Raw genomic sequence first — 13975 nt, 5'->3', positions numbered from 1 at the left:
AAGGATCGACTGCCTATGTCTTTATTTTTAGAATATAAGCTCCATGTTGGCAAACTTTTTCCCTGCATTTTTACTTGTATAGCCTAAACACTTAGAGAAGTAGCTGGCCTGTAGTAGATCCTCAATAAATATGTTTGACTAAACAAAGCATTAAACAACCATCCAGGTGAGCTGAATGACCTGATGTTCCCCCAAACTCAGGCACTTGTCCCTGTTGATCCTGATGTCTCAGCTGTTACCACTACTAACCTGAAATTTAGACAAAAACTGGAAAACCACAGGTGGGTCACCCACCCTGTGCCTAAATCCCATTACCAGACCCCTACTTTCATCAAAGTGGCAGGCTCTACCTGAGAGACTCAGGCCTGGCACTCCCCTAAGTGTGAAGGTCAGTGGTAGAGTCTCCCTTTGGTTGTATGCTCAGCTGAGAGCACTTCATGCTCAGATGGGCCTGGAGATTTATAATGCAGTTCTTCAAATACACTCAGGGAGCCACTTTTCTTGGATCTAAGGTTGCTCTCAGGAGAGTTAAGATGGATTCTGGTATCTACCACCAGGAGAAACCAGAAGTGGGCCTTCAACCCTTGACCCTCAGTAGAGAGGACAGTCAACATGCACCCTTCTTCCCCAAACCCTGTTCATTCAAACCTCATAAAAAATCCAATCCTCAAAGCAAAGAATTTGGAGCCCTGATCCCACTCTTCCTGTCACATATGATTTTTATATCAGCCTGTGGAATCCAATCAGCACTACTCTGCAGAGCAGTTTCCCAGCTCCATGTATCAATAGGTAAGTTAAAAAACAGTTAGGGTGAAACACACCTGCACAACCTTAAGCCAAAAACTTGAATGTACTAAAATGTTCTGTTTGTTACCCACAGGGAAAACAGAAAACTTCCCAATGTGTAACGTTAGTAAATGTCCCAGATTGAGCCTCCACTTTATAATAGACACTTTGCCAAACATGGGCAGTGTGGGGGGTGTGGATATAGTGATAATCATCTCTGCATTCCAGGAATTGACCCTCCAGTAGGAAAGATGGTTACAGTGATATGAGTGATAAAGTCAAGTATGTGCTAGATGAAAATAGCATCCCTATGCAAAGTCAGAAAATACTCTATCAAGGAGACGATGCTTAAGTTGATCTAAGAGTGAGTAGGAGGCTGTGAGGTCCTCTTAAGCAAAGAGAATAGCATGGGCAATGACCTTAAAGAGCCTCATTATTAAAGAGATTTATCTCTCCAGCCTCATCTTCCAACATAACTCCCTCAGCCACTTTTGCTGGAGCCACAATAAACTATTCTCTGTTCTCTGAATAGGATGCTCTCCCTGCCAGAAGCAGTTATTCTCTGCCCTCAACTCCTAACCCTTGGATCTGATAGCACCTTCCAACCTTCTGGCCTTAGATTGGATATAATGACTTCCTTGATCTCCCCATGTCTGAGTTAGGTGTCACTTCCATGTTCCAGATGGCACTCCATATCTTCCCTACTGTAGAGCTTAACATACTCCACTTAGACTTCCTGTGGACTTATCTGTATTTCCTGTAGACTGCACACTCCAGGAGGACAGGACCATATCTATCTTGATCACCAAGTAGCCACATCAGCTAGCAGCTACTGTAGAGGTGGCAATGCATGGAGCACAAATCAGTTGTTCAAAATGTCCAAGCATAGGATAGGGCTGGAGAAAAGATAGGCAATAAGACTGAATTTATAGATAAGAGTTAAAACCTGAAAGGCCATGGGCACTCTTCTGTGTGTCTACATGTTGGCCTCTGTCCAAGGGGTAGCCATGGAAGGGCTATGAACAAGAGGAGAGCGGCAGGGGCAGCAGTAGTGGTGGGGGCTTGGAGACGAGAAGACCAATTGCAAGAGATACTGTATTTAAGAAGTTTTATCTCTAGGACTTGATGATTTATTACATGCTTAGGGAAAGGAGTAGGAGAGTTGGGATGACTCACAAAATTGGTGCAGTGGGAGATCTATGGGGAATATCTTTATTTCTCTCGTAGATGAGAGAGATGAGTAATGTAAACAAGAAGATGACCCAGGGTGTTCAAGACTGAAGGTGGTACCCATTGTTCATTACTGTGTGTCTTCATATTGACAGCTCAATAAGCCACAGAGGTATTTTCACCCCCACAGGTGGAGAATGCACAATTTCAAAGGACTATTTTATAACTAAAATAAAAGAAAAATAGGCAGGATGTTTTTTTAAAAAAACACAAAATAAATCATTTTTAAATTGTTTAAGAAATGGGTAATACGTGGAGGTTAAATCACTACATCTTGACTTAGGAAAATGACAAATTCTCAGCCCATCTTTCTTATTAATCTTTGTCTTCAGATTACCAAAGATGAAAAAAACAAGCAAATGACGTCTTTCAGGAGAGGTCTATCCAAGTGGAAACAGAGCAAGCTACGCTGTGATGGAGACAAGGGACAGATACAAGTGAAGAGTGAAAGGAAACCTGAATATCAAGAGAGAACATGGCTTTCATAAAGCATTTTGAAGAGATGAAAGAGGACACCAGGCAATGACAAAATCTTCCCATGTGGGTGCAAGGGTGGGGTTTTGGAAGAGACCAGAAAATCAACAGTGATGAGTACAGAAAGAGATCAATTCTTAAGAAAGATAAGAAAAATAGGAGGGAAAATGGAAGCAAACATGCAGTTAAACAGTTACAAAGCAGCCCCCGAATTTCACCCTGAGCTGGTCAGGACAGAAACCAAATCAGAACACCATCAGAATTCCTTCACTCAGTAATCTAAGTCTCAGCTTTTTCATCTCTATATGTGGAACACAATTAAGGTTTGTATTATCTCAGGTGCCATAACAAAATACCATAAACTGGGTGACCTAAACAACAGAAATTAATTTTTTCCACAGTTGCAAAGACTAGAAGTCTAAGATCAAGGTCAGGCAAGGTTGGTTTCTGATAAGGTCTCCCCTCTGGCTTGCAGACTTTGCCTTCTCACTATGTCCTCACAAGGGGGAAAGAGAGAGCTCTCTGATGTCTCTTCTTATAAAGGCACTAACCCTGTTGGGCCAGGCCTCTACCCGCATGACCTCACTTTACCTTAATTCCTTCTGTAAAGGGCCCGTCTCCAAATTCAGTCACTTTGGGGGCGGTTAGGACTTCAGCATATGAACTTCAGAGGGATACAATTTGGTCCATAACAACATTGCTATAAGAAATGGCAAAATTATGCAAAGCATATTGTGTTTGGCACATAGTAAATGTTAAATAAATATTAGCTAATGTTAGCTATGAAATCATCGTTATAAGCATCATTTCTGAAGGAACTTAAACTTTTTATTTTATATTTTAAAGGAGTGCTACAGATAGAAAAGGAACTTGGTCCCTACTGCCCAGCAGCCTGGCATACTCAGATGTCCTCAGGCCTGTTTCATAAACACCACCTGCTACAGAAGGAGATATAACAGGAGTGGAGATATGGTCAGTAGTAGAGGAGGAGGAGGAAGGACAGAGATCCTCAGATTCTGTTTTCTCTCCACCAACTCACAAGGGTACAGCTGAGTTATTTGCTGAAAGAAGAAACATTAGAACTACCACCTCCAGGGGGTTCGCTGCAAATTTCTATTGAGAATGAGACAAAATGCCATTGTTATCACACCAGTCTCATCTGTTCCATTCAGAGAGACCACAGTGAGCAAATCAGACTAACATCTCAGTTGTTTACAAACTTAATGGGAAGGTTGTATGACCTATAGAAATCTTTGCATTTGGAAAATGTGCTGCACTTTTTACTTCAAGAAAGCTTTATATATTAGGATCAAAGGATAACACCAGTTATGGACTTAAAGGGTCAATGGAAGTATAAACAACACTGTAAAAAGGGCTATGAATTTTCTGTCCTAGGTCCTAGAATTTTTAATTAAAACATAGATATAAAACTATTTTATAGAAAATCCAAGAAAAGTTACCCTATTTCAGTCACTTACATGATCACAAAACTACCATGATGTATTTTTAAGTTATCTACCTTCCAAAAGGGGTAAAGTGTTTTAATTTGAAACTATGTCCCACTTGGCACTACTATAAATAAAATGACGATCATTTGTTTAGTGCCTAGAATGGCAGGTACTTTACAAATACTATCCCATTCATTAATTCCTGAAAACTCAGTTGGGGTTACTAGTATTTTTACCATTTTTCAAATAAGTAAACCAAAGAGCTTTGCCCAAGGCTAAACAACTAATAAATGAAGGTTAGATTCAAACCATATCTGACTAAAAATACATCTCTCCTTTATGCCAGACTCCCCATCACCATTAGGGTGTTGGGACATGTGAGCATGACTAGGAAAAATGAACCAGGCTGGTAGGAAAAAAAATGTTGGTGTTGATTCTTAAATCAACATATTTATGTTTCAGTGTCATTCATAAAATTATTTCCTTATTCAATTTTTTAAAATCGTTTGAAAAATACCTCAATACTGAAAAATTGCTCTATTATTCTAGTCCCTTGATTATATAATGGGCTTTTTAGGTTAGATTCTATAGCAAAAGATCTGAGTTGCAATTCAGTGTTGCTACTCCTAAATTATGTGATTCACAGCAAATTACTTATCTCCTCTAAGCACCATTCTCTGGGGAGCATTATGAGCTATGTCACAGGGAAATATTAAGAATTACATAAAATGAAGTCTGCAAAAGCATAGATAATTGCCACATTAGCACTCAGTGTTTATATTTTAAAACTTAATGAAAACAATGTCAACATCTTTATTTCTGAATATGGGCAAACAAGAGAGGCTGCAAGGATTTTTACAAAGAACCCTAATGCCTGAGAATTAGGACTCATTACCATGCAAACTCCAGGCATCATCAAAGTTGGTTTCAAGCTTCATTGTTCCAATCTAGTTTGTCTCTATTCTCCCCCAGTTATTCTGATGGGTTTTCACAAACTATGCAGACTTCAATAACTCACTTGCTAATAATATACTCTGGATAATTGTTAGCTTCATGAAATGCAATTGCCTATACTTTAAGTTATAATTAAAGGCATAACTTAAACCCTCAAGTGGCCTTTGGAAATCTGAAAATGGAAGTTGAATTCATAAGTGCTAGGGAAGAATAGGAAATCCCAGAACCCTAAATCAGCAGACTCAAATTCATGTGAACTCAACTGAAAGAGACTGCTTCTTGTTTAGGTTACAATCACCAGGCTTCAACTGACATTAACACCAGCGCTCCAATTACTAAATGAGAAAGCTGCGCTCGCTGAGATTGGGTCTTTAAAGTTCAGTACCTTTACTGATGGAAAAACCTTTGTCATTCAGCTGAAGAAATGAAGTGCAGACTTAAAAACAGATCTGTTGAGGAAGGGGCAATTTCGATCATGCATAAAGTCCAAATGCGTCTCTGTAGCATATGACAGAATGATATGACAGAATGAGAATGGTGAGTTTTGTAAATTTTACATTTATGATTTGGTCATTCTGGGACAACTTACCTCCTTTCTCATGATATCGTTGGCTGTTGTCAGAGAATGACTCAATGAGCCACACAGAAAAACCCATAGGTCATTGCCCTTATGGATAGGTTGAGTATTTAATTGTTTTTCTTTTTTTTTTTAAAGCAGACGTTCTCATCCTGTTCCTGAGCACAGTCTTTTTTTTTTTAAGATTTTATTTATTTATTTTTAGAGAGGGAAGGGAGGGAGAAAGAGAGAGAGAAAGAAACATCAATGTGCAGTTGCCGGGGCCCGTGGCCTGCAACCCAGGCATGTGCCCTGACTGGGAATCGAACCTGCCATGCTTTGGTTCGCAGCCCGCACTCAATTCACTGAGCTACGCCAGCCAGAGCTTATTGTTTTTCAAAGAAATCAGTAATATGTCTACATTGTAATAACTTTGTCAGAGGAATTCTATTCTCACTATTCCAAAATGAGGTTAAGATCATCTCACCCCAAATTCCTGGGGTCCAAATACAAAAGTAAACTCTTCTCTCAATAAAAAACAATGGTGTTGATTCTTCTATTAAGTTCCATTTAATACACATTTATTTTTTTTATTATCCTCATGGCCCAAGTGCTGTATTTAGGGCCACATACACTAAGATGAGTAAGCCATGAACCCTTCTCTCAAGATGTCACAAAAAACTTACATATTTCTATTTTATAAAATGTAGATGGCCTACCATTCACATTGTTCCCATCTTTCTTTCAAGATTTATCTTCCCAGCTTTTCTCTTAGGTTATCTCCAGATACACCAGTGCATGAACATTATTGTCTGGCCCATATTCACGTTTTTTTAAAACTTAGAATCATTTGAAGAAGATGAGGTCTTTCTGATTCTGTTAACACAGGCAATTGAGGACACATAAACCCAGTCCTATTAAACCATGCAGCGTGTATGATAAAAGGGAACAAAACAAACAAAAAAGGCTCAACACATAGCCTGCCTTAAAAGAAAGAAACAGGGCTCCCCAGAGACAATGAGAGACCAGAAATCTATTTCAGCAGGAACTGTAAGCTCCCAGTAGCACTGCCGCAACTTGAATAATTCTGAACCTCACAGTCTGTCAGATCCGTGGCTGCCTTGTTCTCGCTCAGCACTGTGGGTAGAGGGCATCCATGTCTGTAGTGGCCACCGAGGTGCATTGCCAGTACCTCTTTCTTTTTTTTTGTTTCAATATTTTATTTATTTAGTTTTAGAGAGAGTGGAAAGGAGGGAAAAATAGAAGGAAAGAAATATCAGTATGGGATTGCCTCTCATGTGGTCCCCACTGGGGACCTGGCCTGCAACCTAGGCATGTGCCCAGACTGGGAATGAACCGGCAACCCTTTGGTTCACAGTGCACACTCAATCCACTGAGCTACACCAGCCAGGGTGGTACCTCTTTCAAGAGCACTGTGCAGGCAACTTGGTTGACTGACAGCCCCAGCCACCCTCTTGGGATTCATACATTCCCCAGCTGCCCTCAGACCACACCCAAGCATCGCACACAGTGTGACAGCCAGTCCTTCATACCTGACAATGGATTCTCCCAACCGGCAACCTTTGTTGATGAGTCCCCATCAGCCTATGGATGTTTTCTCAGAACTGTGCTGTGGCTGAGACTCATTCAATCCAACCTGCCTTTCACTCTTTTAGTTCTCAGGTGTTGAAGCTGCAGTGACATGTAAAGGCTCTCTCACCCAGTCCTAGTCCTTCCGTTTGTACCCTTCACAAGCATTCTCCAAAATCAGGTTCTCTAACATCTAATTCCACCTTGATATGTGCTCCTCGAAAGACCTGAACCGACACAGAATCGGAGCGCATCTTTAATGTGGTAGGTACATCAAGGGGGAATGTAGAAAGCTCTGCACTGTAGAAACATTCAGACGTGCACAGGCAGACGTCACACATCAGGTGATGATGCATATTGCAGTATTGGAAACAACCTAAACCTTCACACACAGGGAATAGGAGTGAGGTATATTTATGTAATGGCATGGCACATGAAGAGAATACATGGAGCTACAGGTATCAACACGAATGAATCCTACCAACATAATGCCAAGGGAACAAAAGAGGCAGCAGAAATACCCGCATGATGTGGCACGATGTGTAAGTCTAAAAACCCACAAATACTACTTTCCATAGTTTTTGAAAATTATAATAATTTGAGTAGCAAGAACACATTTACTTCAGGAGAGTGGTAATCTCTGGGATAAAAAGGAAAGAAAAATAAGGTTGGGTGGATTTTAACTTTCTGTAATATTTTATTCTTTTTTTCAAAGTTAACAACTGTTAAATTTCAGGGGTGGATACATGGAAATTTGTTATTGTATTCCCTGTACTTTTCTATGTGTTTAAAGTATTCCCTGATTTTACTTAAAAATATAAATATTTGTTGAAAGAAAAGAAACTGAAGCCCAAAGAAATTAAGTTACATGCCCAAGTTCACGTGGTTAGTTAACGGCAGAGCAGACACTGATCCCCAGGCCTTTTGGCTCCTGGGCTGGCTTTTGGCCATTGGCCACCACACTATGCTGCTTCCATTGTCGTGTTTCTGTCTAACCAGGAAGACTGTGCTTGATGTGTTGTTGTTTTTTTTTACCACTCACAATGTTTGGTACCATCCTAAGCACTAAAACCTATGAGATCGAGTTGAACAATTTGCATTAAACCTCTAATGCAAAATTACTTTATCACTGGAATAATACTCCAAGAGGAGAAACCTCGTGCCACAGTTCCGACTGCCACATGCTCAGAAATGTCTGGGTAATGCACTCAGCACTCTGTGGGCCTAACAGCTGGCCCAGATCTGCTCCAGAAATAGCAAAGAAGTGGGGAGACAGTTCTTTGTCTAAAGACTCAGACATTAGCTAACCAATCTGAAGGCAGGGAAAGTATTCCCACTACATACAGGTGATTTTGGAGAGCTTATAGTCTCCTTCTGAAAATTGCCATTTACAAGAGCCCTACCACTTGCTATAGTCAGAAACTCCTTTGTTCAGAATCTGGGAAATTCAACTGGCTCCACTCTCTGCATTCCGATGGTGAGGTAGACTCCTTCTTCTCCTGGACAGAAAGTAGCAAGTTTACTGGCTTCCATGGTCCCACAGAATCTGTATGATGACACATGACCTCTGTTCTCAAGAGCTCTCTGATTTACAACAGATGCAAGGCCAACAGTGGCCAAAATGAAATACAGAGATTTTGAACCTCAAAAGTAAATGGGCTAACAACCACAAATGGAAAAGAACAATTAGGATGTATATTAGGGTCTTTTGATGTATGCCCATTGTGAAAGACAATTCGTTCTTTAACTTGAGTAAAAACTAATATCTTTATACTAATTTTGATTACATGAAAATTGGAGGTGAATATGTGCTTGAGGGTAAGCTTTGTCTTTTTCCTCAGTATATTTTTAAAAGCTGGCAATGCTTGGTACATTACTAATGTTTGTTGATTGAATGAAAGAATGAATAAATGAATATAAGTAAAATTAAGACATATTTCTTACTGACAGATACTAGTAACTAAAAAAGTCTTCCAACAAATGAGAAAAGTTGACAATTAAAGTATAAATAGGAATCTAATGAATGTTTTAATTGATGTTCTCTGCTTTAAAATGTAGCCAGGATCTTTTAACCTTGAGATACAGTGCTCAGCAAATTAGTAGCCTGTCCTTATGTAAAAATCTTTTTAATCAATCTAATAGTTTGTCTACTCAACTGCTAGAGGCTTTAGACCTCCACCAAATTAGTATTTTGTTTTATTGGTCTTGAAAAGAGTTACCTGTTAATAATGATTCATATACAGAAGCATCGTTTAGCACTTGGACTTATGTGAAAATAGAGAGCATACGTTAATTTTTTTAAAAGTCTCCAAAGTTAATAAACATAGGAAAGAACACTCTCATTCTTTCTGGATGATTCTACCACCACTTATAAAACAATACACCTTCAATATCTGAACCAGGTTTTAACAGATTTTTTAATTCATTCTTTCTCTTTAGTCTGCAGAGGCCTCAACACAATAAGTGAAACATTCCTCCCACCCATTGAGATGTTTCATACCATCTATACAAGGCTTGTCAAGAGGTGGTAAAAAATGTTTTTTTTTAATTTTCTACTTAACCATATCACCTACCTCCACCCTATAAAGGAGGGAGGGGGGTGAAGGGAGAATTGGACTTTAAAAATTAGATTTTGTAAAAAGCTGTGAGCGTGTGTTGGATCAGGAGTGCTTTTCTTCATGTCAAGCCCAGGGAAAGTGATCCTGGAGGGTGACAGACGACAATGGAATATAGAAACTCTCTACATGACGAGCAACTCTGCTCTGTTGGGAGACAAAGAAAGATTGCGAGGAAAGAAGGCTATAATAGAGTTTCTTGGAGCAAAGGATGAATGAGGGTTTCCTGTGAATGCAAGAGAAAAGAGCCAGCCTTGGGGTGCTATATATACTCTCTAAAATGACTTCCTCAGGGTACACAGTAACCCTAACAAAGGAATGTGCCACTAGATTCCCAGGGACCGAAGCAGAACATCACAGAAGCAAGCAACTGCAATGATGAATTCCCCAGGACATCAGAAGAACTACAGGATAGATACCCTAGTGATTTGGGGTTGGAGGGTGAGCAGTTTTCAAATAATGCACTAACATTTGCCAGGAAAAATGTCAGCTTTAAAAGAAAAAAAAAACTACCAAATGCAGAGAACACAGACATCAGCTAATTTCAGCACTGATCAAATAATGCCTTTCCTTTCCTCTGACCTCCTCCTTCTACCTCTGCCCCCTCCTATGCTGAAGGGGTCAGAGACTGCAGTTTAACAAGCCAGAGGAGGAGGAGGTGAAAAAAGATAATGGGGAACTGAAGACAGAGCTGACCGTGTCTGCCTCCCAGACTTCAGGCATCCACCCTTGCAGACTTAAGCTGGGAGAGATGAGAAGCTTCAACCTCAAATAATATTCTGATTATTACAGGGGAGCAGATGTTTTAATGACTGAAATAAAAGCTCTTAGGTGTCTACAACACAAAGGGTGTCTCATTATCCAAGAGTGACCAAAAGAGCCACTGTGCCCTTTCTGACACTCATCCAGGGACAGACAAGAATTTGTCCCACTGTTCAGGTTTGAGTGAGAAGTGGGGAAAAGATTAACTTTTTGTAATTCCACTTTACAAGCCCTGCCCATTCACCAAAGCAAGGTTATCTTGCCACATCTATGCAAGTCTTGCTGAGAGGTGGCAAAACAATTTTTTTTAAAATTTTAACCAGTAAGTTCTGTTTTCAAAATTTCAGTTAGTTCTGTTTTCTGGTCTTCATAAGAGTTATCCCAAGAAAGAATGGGGGAAAAGACACACTTAATTCTTGGATATTGGCCAGGTAGAGTGGGAAGGAGAGCTAGAGACAAGTCTTGAAGGATTCCCCTCAGTCTCTCCAGCCTGGTCCTGCTGAGGAAGCCCTCCTCGATCACCAACTCTGACTCAGGCAGGCAAACAATAGTGTGAATTCATTTTGCTGCCCGGGGTTCAATGCCAGCTGAGGCTGAGTTCACTCTCTCACCCTCTTAACCCCTCTCTCTCCCTTGACATCTCCTAATGCCCCATGCTAACTGTCCAGTTCATTTCCTGACTGTGTAGTAGTAATCTGCTTTCCCGGAGAGACCTGGACCCTCTGTCCCACGTGCCTTGCCATGAGCCAGGGTCACCCTCCCACTAGACTAGCCTCATAGACAATCCCTGCTTACCAAGCTCTACTCACAATAAATCCCTCTGCCTTGCTCCACTGACCAGATTCACCCTCTTTATAGCAATACCCGCCCACACCATGCCACACCCACAGAGAAAAACCTGCAGCCAGGCAGCCCTTTCCCGGCCCTGACTTCAGCCCCTACCCATGAGCCTTTGCTACGGAGGACCCAGTAGGCCTTACAGCTGAGCCCATAGAAAGTTGGAAGAAAAAAAAGGACTCAGAATGACTCATTCGCAACTATTTCTTGTCATTAAAAGTGGCATGACCATTAAAGAAGAGAGGTGAGAGGTAAAAGTTGGGGCCTTAAAACGTAGCCTTCTGTTATCATATAAGACTAGGAAAGTAGTCACAAAGTGTTCTTAATGTTCCTTACTGGTTATCATTTCAAATCAGACTCAGACCAGGAAGATGCAAGAATAATCATGAAATATGCGGCACACCACTGCTGAGCACCAGTTAGTTCCAAATGTGTTCATTTATTCATTTGCAGTAACAGCCTTGGAAATCAGTGGAGTGGTCTCTGGAAAGTGAAGGAGTAAAATAATTTTCCAACTCTCATAGTCGGAGGGCTAATTCCAGTTTCAAAAGCAACACTAACTTGCTTAAAGTACCATAAAAAGAGAGAGAGGGAGACCGAGAGAGTGGAAATTCCATCCTGCTTTAATCATTGTCCACTGCGAGCTTCCTTAATGATTCCCAGCTGCCTCCATTTAAGTTGTTGCTCTGACAGAACTTTCATACAAACTTGGAACTTTTTCATGTAAAAAAAAAAAAAAACCTTACTTTGCCCTCAACTGCATTCTAACCAAAAGCAGATTTCTCTTGAATTATATAAGAATATGATGAGCTAGAAGAGGAGGAGGGATGAGGAGTGGCAGCCTCTGCCTTTTTGGTTTCTCCACAAACCATTCCAGGAGAGGCACAAAGGAAAATGCGAAACCCGAGGAGAAGCCCACCCCTTGGTAGAAGCCAAAATATGCTTTTATTTCAATATACCACTGCATTCTGAAGTGACAAAAGACTATTCAGAATTAAGCTGTTATGAAATAACTACATGGAAACTTAGTTAAAATTTTAAATGTGGGTGTGATGTGTGTGCGTGCATACGCACATGTAATAAGTTAGTGGAAGCCTTTACAGCCAACACTGTGCTGGCCAAATAGTCTGTAACCTGAAGTTGCCCAGCTCTTTGCATGGGGCAGGGAGCAGAGAACAATGGGAACATCAATATGCAATAGAGTAAAAGTTGGATACTAACAATTGAATTAGGTATCTGTTTATTAGTCATGAACTTGAGGTTTCAAGCCCCTTTAGGATCATAGTCTTCTTTCCAACAAGGTTGCATCTTCCTGAAAAGCAAGGAGCAACTATGTCTTAGTAACCTGTGTCTTCCCCCACAGCTCTGAGCAATACTATCTCATATGTTGTAGGTCTTCAATAAAGACACGTTAAAGCGAATAAAGAAAAACTTCAGAGACTGATGTTAGTTAAGCAACAGAGTAGTTGCACAAGAAAATATAGATGGCTTGATAATAGATGAAATAATAGGTGATTTCATCCTCATGATTCCATGAATCTGTAATTTTTTCACATATCAGTAAGTTTCCCATGTAGATATAGTCCTATATTGTTACATGTAGGGCAAAGAGAACTTTTGTTAATATTCAAATTACTCTCTAAAAACTATTTCAACAACAGTAACAAATAATAAAATGGAACAATATGCTGTGATAAAAGTCACGTGAATGTGGTCTCTCTGAAACATCTTACTGTCCCACACTCCCCTTTGCACTTAAAGGGGCACATTCCAGCTTCTCTTTGGCATGTCCAAATTGCCAGCATCACTACTCTTGTGCTTCGGGCCCGTTCTTAAAATGACACAGGGTTTACCTGAACACAAGCCCTGAGATACTGCAGCAATCAGTCTGATAACCCAGGTGGCTACTCAGTGACTAACAGGTGAGGACCATATACATCAGGGAGATGTGACAAAGAGATGATTTATGTCCCGGGTCGGTGGAAACAGGGTGGCATGAGATTTCATCACACTACTCCAGAGGGCATGCAATTTAAACCTTATAAATTGTTTATTTGTGGAATTTTCCATTTAACATTTTTGGACGACAATTGACCACGGTCAACTGAGACTGTGGAAAATAAGGGAACTACTGTATTAACAAATTCATAATAATTTTCTATTTAAAATCCAAATGAAGTGCAAAGGAGACACAGGAAATAACTGCTAAGTCAGTCTTGAAGTTGCTTCTTATCCTCATCTTCATTCATTTGATAAATATTATTGAGTACTTAGAGTGAAGCACATGTTGAAATCCCCATAGATGTTCCTTTTGAAACTTAGTTCCATCATTCAGGGGCATTTGGAAGTTCCAGGATTTCTACCTCAAAGGGCCCTGGGGGTAATAATCTGGTTGGCTGTCAAGGATGCCAGCTTGGCCCTGCGGCTGAGTATTGAGCACACTCTTTTACTTGTTCTGCATCTTTATTTGGAGCTCTTGAAGGGTTAAATTCCCCCAAGCCACTTAGCACTTTTCCTATGGAGAACCTTGTTTCAATAAATTTTTGAACTTTTATTCTGAATCTTTCTAAGTTCTCAATACTATTCTGAAATTCTAGTGCCAAAAATTACACAAAGACGCTAATGTGGGTAATCATGAGTATAAAGATAAACAAATCCATCACTTTATAATTGCAGGGTTTTGCCTATTTGTAAACCTCTGTAATTATGCTTGCTTTTTGAAC

The sequence above is a fragment of the Phyllostomus hastatus genome, unplaced genomic scaffold (genome assembly GCF_019186645.2).
Source record: "Phyllostomus hastatus isolate PE091 unplaced genomic scaffold, TTU_PhHast_1.1 phas_scaffold_78, whole genome shotgun sequence".
Taxonomy (NCBI): domain Eukaryota; kingdom Metazoa; phylum Chordata; class Mammalia; order Chiroptera; family Phyllostomidae; genus Phyllostomus; species Phyllostomus hastatus.
The sequence above is the reverse complement of the archived record's forward strand: the minus strand, read 5'-3'. Positions refer to the sequence as shown.